The sequence below is a fragment of the Mastomys coucha genome, unplaced genomic scaffold, assembly GCF_008632895.1.
Source record: "Mastomys coucha isolate ucsf_1 unplaced genomic scaffold, UCSF_Mcou_1 pScaffold14, whole genome shotgun sequence".
Classification (NCBI taxonomy): Eukaryota; Metazoa; Chordata; class Mammalia; order Rodentia; family Muridae; genus Mastomys; species Mastomys coucha.
Genome location: NW_022196896.1, coordinates 135,128,305 through 135,140,510, shown reverse-complemented (window position 1 = coordinate 135,140,510; position 12,206 = coordinate 135,128,305). Strand labels below are relative to the sequence as shown.

The following is a 12,206-nucleotide window of genomic DNA, read 5'->3' as shown; positions in this document are numbered from 1 at the left end:
AAAAAAAAAAACCCAAAAAACCAACCAACCAACCAACCAACCAACAACAAGAAAACCCTCTACAACTAATAAACATATCCAGGAAAATTGTAGGATACAAAACTAACATGTAAAACTCATTTGTTTTTTTATATACCCAAACCAAAGTTACTGAAAAAGAAGATATGAAAATATTACATTTATAATAACTACAAAGAATGCATTTAGGAATAAGTGTAACTAAGGAGGAGTGAAGGACCACAATGAAAATTTAAAGCAACAAACAAACAAACAAAAAATGAAACTGAAGAAGACAGTGGACAACTTAAAGGCCTTCCATGTTGCTGGACTGACAGAATTAATATTGTGAAAATGACTGTTTACAAAAGCAATCTGCAGGTGCAGTCTCCACCAAAATCCCAATGTCATGATTAACAACTAGCAAAGATAGTAAAGTTCATATGGCAGCAAAAGCAACACTAATCAAAAGGCATTGTGGAGGTCCTGTAATATCTGAATATATATACCTAAATATATATAATGTGTTCCAGCCTGTTTCAAAAACCAAACAAAACAGATCTAAGACTTGAATTAAAAAACCTGAAACTACTAGAAGAAAATGCTTGACAGAGATAGGAACTTTCTATAGAGATCTCTTAACAGCATAGAGAGTAACCCCAAGACTTAACAAACAGGATTTCATGCAATTAGAAAGCTTTGTGTAGCAAAGGTAACCAGAACATACAGTTTGTAAAATGGGAGAAAATCTTCCCTGGCTGCATGCCAGATACGACGCTAATACCCAAGAACTCCAAAACTTAAACCAAAACCCGCCAGCCAAAACAAACAAACAACAAACAACAAAAATGGGCTAATGAACTGAGGAGGTAGTTCTCAGAAGTAGCCGAGCAAGTGGCTGATAAACGTTTTAAAAATATTTGGGGAACTGGGGTGATGACTCTGTTAGCGGGCTGTGTAAGTGCGTATACCTGAGTTCAGATTCCCAGTGCCTATGAAAATACCTGGCAGTGAGCAGCTGTAATTACAAAGCTTGAGGCAGCGGCGGTAGAGACAGGCAGATTCCAGAAGCTTGTTGGACCATTTACCCACATCAAGAGTCATATGTGCAGTGAGAAATTGTGACAGTAAACATTGATTGCCAATTTGCTGGGACTGAGAGACACCTGGAGGACGATACTCTGAGCCTGCCTAGGGGGAATTAACTAGATTATACTAACTAAAGTAAGAAGACCCACCCTGACTGTGGGGGCACCATCTCTTGGGTTGGGGTCCTGGACCAGGTATAAAGGAGAGAGCCAGCTGAACAGGCAATTTGCCTCTGTTTCATGACTGTAAATGTAATGGGACCTAGAGTTGCAAGCTTCTGTCACTGAGATGCCCCAACATGTACCTCTGAACTGTGAGCCAGAGTAAACCCAGCCTCCCTCAAGTGGCTTTGTCAGGTGTGTTGTCATAGCAACCAGACAAATAACTAACCCAGAAACCCTGACTCAAAACATAGGAATGATGGAAAAAGGACACCTGACAGCCCTTTGACCTCTGTACACATAGACATACATGTGTGCACCCATAAAACAAGCATTCTCTCTCTCTCTCTCTCTCTCTCTCTCTCTCTCTCTCTCTCTCTCTCTCTCTCTGCATCCTTAGCCATCAGGAAAATTCAAATTTAAACAATTACAACCACTTCTACAGTTCATCTTACTCCTATCATAATGGCTACATAAAAACAAATGAGGATATGAAGATGTGTGAAAAGAGGAACCTTGGACCCTTTGTTGGAGGGGGTATAAACTAGTATAGTGCCATGGAAATAAATGAGGTTTCACAATAAACTAAACAATAGGTGTCCCAGGCATACCATTCCTGAATATGAACCAAAAGCAGTCTATATTCTACTATATTCTATAACCATACTTATTCTTTCATAGTAGCAAGTAAACAGAATCATCCTTGATGGCTATCAGCAAATAAAGGAATAATAAAAATGTAGCACATGTTTTTTTTTTTCAAGACAGGGTTTCTCTGTATAGTATTGGCTGTCCTGGAACTCACTCTGTAGACCAGGCTGGCCTCGAACTCAGAAATCAGCCTGCCTCTGTCTCCCAAGTGCTGGGATTAAAGGCGTGCGCCACCACCACCCGGCCATACTAGGGGATCTTATTCATCCATAAGGCAAAATGAAATTCTGAAATATGCAAGGAAATGGATGGATATGAAAATTATTACATTAAGTGAGGTCACTTCGAAAGACTATACTATCCTATGCAGATTCTAACTTCAAACATTTATGTGTGTATATTTGTGTGAATGAGTGTGGGTACAGGAAGGAGGAGTATAAGAAAGGGACAAAGAAATACTTTTTAAAAAACGTGGGCACGTGTGACTGAATGTGTTTAAGTATGCGTGATCACAAATACACATGTTTGTTGAGGCTGGAGGTTAGTATCAAGTGTCTTCTTTGATTGCTTATCACTTTATTCATTGAGACAGGATCTTTGATGAACCTGGAGTTCACTGTTTTGATTATTCTGGCTAGTCAGTTTGCTCTGGGGTAGATCCTGCATCTGATTTTGGTGTGCTGTGATTACAGCTGGGCCATTGTGTCCACCTGGATTTTTACGCAGGTTGTGAGGATCTGAGCCCTCGTCTTCACATTCCAGGTAATGCTTTACTCAATTGGCCATCTACCAAGCTGCTATAGTCTGTGTGTGTGTGTGCGTAAAATTTAATTTTTTTGAGATGAGTTTTTACTCCATAGTTTCAGTTGTTCTAGAACTCACTCTGTAGACCAGGCTGGGCTTCATCTTACAGAGATCTTCCTGCCTCTGCCTCCCAGGTGCTGGGATTGAAGGTGTGTACTAACATTCTTGGTTAGTGAATGTTTCTTTGAGAGGAGGGGAGATTAATAGGAAAGATTAGAAAGGAATTGTGATTAAAAAAGGGATTGTGATTAGAAAGGGACTACTGTGAGAGGAAGGGAGGGGGAAAGAGGATTAGTCAAACAAGTTATGCAAATGAAAGCAATTTCTTTTTATGCTAATAGAAGGTAGTGAAGTAATATATGTATTCAACATCAGAGCACCTAAATACGTACAGCCAACAGTAATGAATACATAAAGGGAGGGTAAGATAGGAGCAGCAGGGAACCTCATCACTCCGGCAATGGTTTTCCAGACAGAAAATCAACAAAGAAACACTATACTTAAGCTGTGCTCCTATGGAGCACTCCATGCAACAGTCAGAGAATACATACTTAGTTCTACATGGAACAATTGCCAGGAAAGTTGCTGTTGGGCTTTAATGAATGTAAGAGATTGCAACAAATGTATGAGATTGGACCAATGTAGGAGATTGCACCAATGTAGGAGATTGCAACAATGTAGGAGATTGCAACAAATGTAGGAGATTGCAACAATGTAGGAGATTGCAACAATGTAGGAGATTGCAACAATGTAGGAGATTGCAACACATGTAAGAGACTGCAGTCACATTGTCTTTTTCCTACCACAAAAAACTAGAAATCAGTCACAAGAGGAATTTTAGAAAATTTACAATTCAATAACATGCTTCTAATTAACCAACGGGTCAATGAATCAATTAAAAGTGAAGCATGCTGCCCCCTAAATCTTTGTATTGAATGAGAATGGCCTCCAGTGTTCTAGACCCACTCTTGCTCAAGCTCTCTTCCTGTTGCCTGGGGATCTGGAAGAGAGCTGTCAGCTACTGCCCCTGTGTCTGCCTGCCTACCTGCCATTGTGCTCCCTGTCATGGACTGACCCTCTGAAACAGTGAGCAAGCCTCCAATTAGTTGCTTCTTTTCCCAAGTTATCTTGGTCATCATATCTCTTCATAACAATAGAGCAGTAACTTAGAAAGGAAGACATCAAATAAGTAACCTAATGTTGGACCTCAAGGAAGTAATAAGATAGGAAAAAAATAGCCCAAGTAAAATGAGCAGATAGGAAAAAACAGCCCAAACAAGAGGAGCAGAAGAAAGGAAATACTAAAGATCAAAGCAGAATGATTTCAAACTCATCTTATAAGGTCCCCAAATCAAACATAATAAATAAAATGAGAAATCATTGACCATTAGGAAACATGATTAGAAATTTTCTTAAAATTCTTATACATGAGAAACAACAGCACATTAAAAAGATTGTTCATCATGAAAAACTATGATTGTTTCCAGGCATGCAAGGATGCCTCAGTGCATGCAAATCCATGACTGTGGTGCTCTACCACCACTAGCAAAATTAGACCCAAAGCATGTTATCATTTCAATAGAAAAAAATCCAACAGTCAAAAGTTAACATCCTTTCATAATAAAGCCTTCTCAAATTAAGTAAAGAAGGACTCCACATCACCACCACAACAGAGACTATCCATGACAAAGCAGGGCCAATACACTGGTCACCAGGATCTGGCAGAACTTCCTTGAAACCTGAACAAGACAGGGATGCTCATTTTTATCACTTTTATTCACCACAGAATGACAACACCTGACCAGAGCCACTAGGTGAAAGAAAAAAAAAAAAGATATCCAAATTGGAAAGGGAATAAGTTAAATTGTCCCTATTTGAAGCTGACATAGTATCATATACAAAATCTTAGAGACTCCACTAAAAACTGTTAGCTCTAACAAATGAATTCAGTAAGATTTCAGGAAAATAAACAACAATTAAAATAAAATAAAATTAGTACCGCACATAGCCAGTAAACCGTTAAAAAAAGAGTTTAAGAAAAGAGCCCACTTACAATAGGTGAAGCAATATGTAGGGATAAATTTACGCTAAGAGGTAAAACATCCCTTCTCTGAAAATCATCAAACATTGATGAAGGAAATTAAAAAAAAATCACCCACAGATTAAACATAAAGATCTGATGCTCAATGGATCAGATACGTAAATATTGCTTAACGCTCTTGCAGATTCACTGGAACTCCTACCAAAACACCAGTAATACTTGTCACAGAAATAGGCAATTCTGAAGTTTGTATGGGACCCAGAAAAATCCAAATGCACAAAGAAATATTGAGAAAAACAAGACAAAACAAAGCAAAGACAGAGGCACCACATTACCTTTCTTTAAAATGTATGTGCACATCGAGGTTCAATAAATGCTCCCAAATAACAAATGAGCCAATGAAGAATAAGACAATTTTAAACTTTCTATGGTGGGTGATAATGTGTTCTCAGTGTTCTCAATTCATGTGATACAGTGAAAGCTGGGTCATCAAACAGCCCAGCAATGGCTGAAAGCCCAGGAACTTGGACACAGCTTGTTTTGAAAGATGTTCTAGGATTGGGGACCAGGAAAAATGCTTAAAGAAATGGTCTTGAGAAACTGAATGTTCACAGGTAGACCTTTATCTAGAATTAGCCCAAAATGGACTAAAGACCCTAAACATTATTTGGAAAACTGAAAAGATTTGAATGACACAGGGGGAGGGAGGTGACTTTTCCTTCACCTGGGCAGTGACCTTTGCGATTTAATTTCAGAAGCAAAGGCAAAAAGGAGAAATGTGATGGTCTCTGTCTAAACTGTGGTCCTCTGCATAGCAAAGAAAACATTCAGAAAGTTCCTAGACAACTACTAAACTGGAGCAAGTGTGGGCAAGCAACCCATCAGACCAGCAGCTTCTGGTTTCCAGAAGTTAGAAAGAACTGAAACACTCAGGAGGAGACAGACCCAATAATCAAGTTTGGAAGTGAGCAAAAGAGAAAAATTCTCAAAAGAAGACAAAAAAGTAGCAAAATGTATCTAAAACATGTTCAGACATAGGGGTTATCAGACTAAGTTGAGGTTGCACCTCACACCTGCTAGGATAGGTACAGTCATCAAAAAAGCAACAAGTATCAGCAAGTATCAGAGACAGGGAACACTGTGTATTTTGGTGAGGATATAAATTTGGATAGGTATCCAAATTTTAAAAAGTATGTACCCATAAAAAGGTATCCATAAAAAAGTATGGGATTTCTTTAAAATATTAAATGTGGGACTGCCATAGTAGTGCATGCACATGGCCACTAAACCATTCAAAACTTCAATATATAAATCTGTATGTTGAAAAGGCATCCTGGCCGGGTGGTGGTGGTGCACGCCTTTAATCCCAGCAGTTGGGAGGCAGAGGCAGGCAGATTTCTGAGTTCGAGGCCAGCCTGGTCTACAGAGTGAGTTCTAGGACAGCCAATGCTACACAGAGAAACCTGTCTCAAAATAAATAAATAAATAAATAAATAAAAATAAAAAAAATTAAAAAAAACAAAAAAAATAAAGACATCCTGATCATTACAATAATAGTCACAACATCCAAGATGTCCACTGAAATATAAACCAATAAAGGAAATCGTATAGTAGACAAACAATGGCCATAGAGAGAATAAAATCCTGCCATCTGCAACAACTACAACAACATCAATAACAACAACAACACACACATACACACACATCCACTAACGGATGGGAGAGAAGGAATGGAAAATGCCTAAATAGTCCTGTTCCCTCTATGTGTGATTGAATGCTCAGAAATTATTCTGATGGTTGACAATTCTGTGAACACATTTAAAACCATCAGATTATAGACATTAGGTTGGAGAACTGTGTGACACATGGGTTATACTTTGCTCACATCTGTTTCTGTTCTCTGGTAGGCACCCAAAGCTTGAGTGTCAATGAGGCAGATGATCGGCAGACCCTACTCCTTACAGAGGAGCCCATTGGCAGTTGATAACTGCTGGAGGAAAGTGAGTCACTCTCTTTGGAGATGTGTCCACATTTAGGATTCTCATGTTCTGGTGGATGGCTCCATACCCATGCACCTAAAGCAGCACCAACTGGATTAAGTCAATTATAAACATTAAAAAAAAAAAGGTGGGGGAAAGGTTTACAATCAAAATCTACAGAATCTGTAGGTGGAGTAAGCAGGACATGGGTCCAGGGCAGCCATTCCTGAGCACACAGATCATCACAGTAATTGGATAATTCTTTTCACGTGACCAAGGAAAGAGTGTTACCACGCAAGAGGAACCAAGGAAGAGTCTGAAGTTGTTACTGCTCCATCTCTCCTTAAGATGAAGTCTTTGCAGAACTCATTCTGCAAATGGATGACTCTGGGTGAGTTTTCCATTTCACAAAGTGAGATACAAATAAATATCTCGTAAATAATAAGAAATAAAAAGTGAGAAGCAAGAGAGAATCTGAAGCATCAAGAAGAGGGAAACATTGCTCTGTTCTCTTCTACTTAGGAGTGTGCGTCAGAGGCAGAGGCAGAAGTAGGAAAGGGGATAATTAACCCTGACTGTTGGATTGATTGGACAGGTTCGTTTTTAGTAGAATCAGTGAAGGAAGATATTAAGGTCTCATTCAACACAGGTTTAGCCTTCCAAGTATTCTGAGTCCTATGCCCATAAGCCTGGTGATGGTGATGGTTGCTGGGACACGGGAGACAAGAGACCAGGCTGGCCAGCCAGTCAAAGTTCTGTCATTGGAGGACACATGAGATCACAGTTTCAAATTCTCCACTCAGGATAAGCCACAGAGATCAGTTATTCAGACCTACAAATTGAATCTAATAAGAAACAGTTGGCTTTAGGATTACTTTTTTAAAAAAGTAGCATGAAAGTTCAAGCACATATTTTTAAACATTGAAGTTGATAGGTGACATTGTTAATTGATTTAGTTCATGAGATCATCTGGCACAAAAAAATATTTCTTTTTTTTTCCTTCTGTACAGTGAGTGCACAAGTCAAATATGGAAGATCAACCTCTAGGATAATTTTCAGACTATGGATTTGAGTTTCGTAAGCCTCAGCAAGTATCTCTCACAGAGAGCTCTTGCTTCTGCTGGATTTGTTTCACCCCCTTTGTGACTGCCTCAGAGAGAAGGCAGTACGAAGGGAAATCAGCTATTTATAGGCGTTTTTGTGACTAAAAGTGTCTGCTCAGCGTGCTATGGAATATTTCCAAGAGGTGGGAGAACAGGAAACTATCTAAAATCAACTGGAAGGCTGGAGGAGTGTTATGGGGGAAAGATTCTGCAGGGGAGTCCTTTGCAGAAAGCTCAGGTTTCATTTGCAAACAAATGACAGTTACTTTTTCTGACACTCAGAGAAGCCAACTAAACTTCTGCTACTTAATGAGAGAAGAAGAGAAGGAGAATTAAAAGCCCATATTCTTCAAGTATTTTAAGTAGTTGGAACCCTTAATCCTTAAAGGAATTTTAAAGGGGAATACTTCTCTCTACACCTAATCCTTAACGGGACAGTTGCCAGCCAAATGATGCCCATGGAAAAGGCAGCAAGCAGGTGGGTTTCTAAGAATAGAATCCAAGTCCCTGTGACTTAGGGTCCTGCTGAGATGAGAGGACATCTCACCTGCCACTCACCTTCACGTTTATAATGACAACAAACAAGATGGCTGAGATAATTTACTTGAGCATTTACAGGCAGGAAAAAAATTCTATGACGTTCTGAGAGCATCGCATGAATTTTACTCTCACTGTTTGGGTGGTCCTGCGAAGCAAGTGTGGTGGAAAGACTTAGGACTGTCTGCCAAGAGACAGATGGCTGCAGAGGAAAGCCTGGGTTGGCAATGGTTCTGTGGGGAGGAGGTCCTGTGAGGGACTTTTTGTTCTTTGGAATTCTACAGACTTGAAAGAATGATGCACCTGGCTTCAGAGAATGAGAAGTTTGGCTGAGGACCTTGTGCAGGAGCAATGGAGGACAATGCCTAGGACCTGTTACCACCACCCTTCAACTGTTGTGAAGCTCCTACCTGTCTGATTGCCATGGAGAAGACACCCCTCACAGAACTAGTTGAGCCCTTAAAGGATGCCATGGGTGGGTGGCTTAGTTATCTTTAGACATATCCCACAGTGGTTGCTGTTCATTAAACTCACCCTGTTGATTTACAAGACTGCCTGGGATAATGTAGTGGGGAGCTTGGCAGACTAAAACTATGAAGGTAAAAGCAAGGCTTACGTGAACAAACACTTGAACAGCTAGAATTGTTTTCTACCAGCAAATGCTGAACTGCATGGAACTCTGCTCCACTGAGGCAAAGATATCTGGACCATGTCTTTGCAACCCTCTCACTTACATAGTCATGAATTTATGTGTTTAGTTAGCAGCTGATAAAAATGCTATGTCTACAGCCATACCACCCTGAACACGCCGATCTCATCTGATCTTGGAAGCTAAGTAGGGTCGGGCCTGGTTAGTACTTGGATGGGAGACCGCCTGGGAATACTGGGTTCTGTAGGCTTAAAAAAAAAAAAAAAAAGATGCTGTCCATGTTGTGATTAAGATCTGCCATTATCGGACATGGGGTAAGGAGAAACAAGGGTGGCATGGGCAGAAGATTTCCTTGTCCGTGAAATCAGACATGCATCTTCTAACCTTGTTTTGAAGGAGCAAACTAGAAGGAAAAGAAGAGGTGCCATAATACACAAAACAAAGAGGATATGCAAAGTATGCCAGTAGCTAGACGTGTATACTTTGAAAAGTCTCCATACAATAATTTGATTTCCTAAATTTAGAGCTCTACTTTCTTCCCTAGCACCTAAAACAAATGCAGCCATATTTTTGTGTCCATTATACAGATTAAGAAATGAAAGCATCATCGGATAGAGAGAGAGAGACCAATGATGTAGAAAGCCCTCAATAACTTCAAAGCTTGGTTGAACTTGTGAAGCCCACGTTTTGATCAGTTAGACTCTACTGCCCCCTACAGGAAAGTACATGAGACAATAAGCTTACAGCTTGTAGAAGTGAGTTACTGGTTTTTGATAGATTCTATTGAGTCACTCTAGATGTATGTCATCAGAATCTCTTGGGTTGATGCCAGAAATCTTCAGTTTTCAGACTCCTTCAATGTCACTCTTGTGCACAAACATATGGGAGCTATCTCTCAACTGCAATGATGGAGAGACACTCACTGATATAGGGCTATTAAGGTGCTTCTATACAGGCTTACATGGGATACGGTTGTAGTCACTTGTACCCATGAAGACACCATGTTGTCTCATGTCAGGTAGTGTTTTTCAGTGCACAGTTCTCAGCTTCTGTGAAGTTGTTCTCTCATTTTCCTAATGTATATTATCCTACATATGATTATATGTGTGTGTAATTTACATATGTTACGTATACGTATCATGTCACATATCCCTTGGAAACTAGAGATAATTATGTCAGTTGTTGTCCTGGTGAACTGATCTGAAAGATTCTGACTGCCAAGATGTGGATGCTTTGGGAGAAGCATGTGGTCTTCAGATTCCAGACCCCGAGCTCTCAAAGCTCTAAGTGTTGGATCTAAAGATCACATATCCAAAAATGGATCTGCTCTGCTCTGTTTGTCTTCTTCTGGACAATAATCCACCCCCCAGGGAAGCTGGTAGAATGCAGAAAGGATCAATCTGTAACAGGAGGAACACATCTACTTTATTCTGGGTCTGAAAAGAAGAGTTAAAAATCTTATCATGGGGCTAGGGAGATGGCTCAGCAGACAGAGACACTTGCTGTGCAAGCAGAGAATCTGAATCCATCCCGGGAGCCCAGAGAGGAAAGAGAGAACACACTCCTGAAACTTGGCCTCTGATCTCCTCCTGCATGTGTGGCACATGTGAACATGCATCTACACACAGGTACTATATACACATGCACGTATACACCACACACAAATAGTAAATGAAAATACAATATGCCCTGTGTAATCACAGAGTTACAAATTGCACATAATTACTTAGCTGATGAGTATATTTACCTCCTATGAGCCTTTTAAAGGACAAACATGTTTCACATCTTACCCTCAGATCACCCTCCCATTGCCTCTTGACCTGATTGCCTCCAAAGAAGGTAGTGCACTCGAATAAGCAGGATTCGAAAGGAGCCTTCAGGCTTTAGCAGAATGTGAGAAACAGTGGGGAGCAGACAGCCCAGGCTGACAGGCAGAGAGTCCACTTGTGTCATGTCTTCTAAGATGACAGTTCTTGTCAAGCTATTTCCTTTTGTCATTTGAAGAAAGAATAAGTAGAAGTAAATACTTTCAGAAATTTCTTTTATAGGATGGTCACTCCAGAAAGTAATAGGTCCAGACACTATAGACACTACAGTAATAGGACATTATAGTCTCCAGACTGTCTGGAGGAGATTGTGAATGGGGGCTTACAAGGAGGAGTTTTGATTACTCAGAAGGAAATAAAATTAAGATCTTAAGCCCCTAGACAGTTAGATTAGGGGATTGGACAGTCTTGAACGTTGATAATAAATTGTGGGTTTGCAAAGACTGCAGGAAGCTGAAGAAGTTTTCTCTCATGGTTGTTGAATAGGTCTTTGAATGAAAAGGACTAACACTAGATCATCACATGAAGGAGTCAGGCCATGCCTAGATCAATGATCTGCAATAAGAGTGAAAAGGTAAGGGAATAACTTTTTTACTTGGAACAATGAAAGGAAGCGGGGAAGTTCCTTACAACATAGCTATTCTACTGTAGCTTTTGTGGAGCAGTCCAATTTAATAAAGATATAATTTCATAAATCAGAGATCAAAGACATCAAAAGCATGTATATGTTATGCAGGAGTGTGGGCAGCCAAGTGAAGGTGAGATAGATGCACACAACCGTGTACAGAATAAGCCTTACTATGCTTCATAGGTAGTTTTTCCATTTCATAATCACGGGTTCAGCTTTCCAATTCATTGAGAACAATGATTATAAACTCTGAAGTATCTGGAACAGTGGTCTAATATACATGAAATAAACATCGTGTTTCTAGAAAACTCAATATAGAAGTCTCCTTGGCTCAGACACAAAGTATGGCACAGCATTAAACTTTAAGAAATGAAGAAAAGCAACTTTAATGGTAAACTCTGTATTTTCTTACATTTGTGGGATCAGAGCATCAAAAAAAGTTCTTCCCTGTTTATGAAGGTGATCCCCCAAAGAATTAAAATATTAGAAATAAGAAATTGGCCCAAAGAAACATGAGGAATACATGATGCCTTCCTGTATACTGTTCTCCCCTTTACCTCTTTTGATTGTGTTAACATTAATCAAGTAACTCCTATGCCATCCTCTTTTAGTTACAGACAGAGAGGGCTCAGGTGTTGTAGAGTCAACTAACTTGGAAATCGTTCCAACTGGCGATTGTTCATTGACAGAAACCAAAGCACATTCCCATTGTGCTTCTAGTCTAAGAACATAGAACAGTTG

At 39.8% G+C, this 12,206-nt stretch overlaps 1 protein-coding gene and 1 pseudogene across 8 annotated transcripts in view; one reads left to right on the top strand and one right to left on the bottom strand.

Moving 5' to 3' along the window:
• Nucleotides 1-12,206, bottom strand: part of Dlgap1 (DLG associated protein 1) — a 791,008-nt gene that overhangs the window by 281,183 nt on the left and 497,619 nt on the right. The gene's annotated exons all lie outside the window — the stretch shown is intronic.
• LOC116089573 lies at nucleotides 9,144-9,261 on the top strand (annotated as a pseudogene).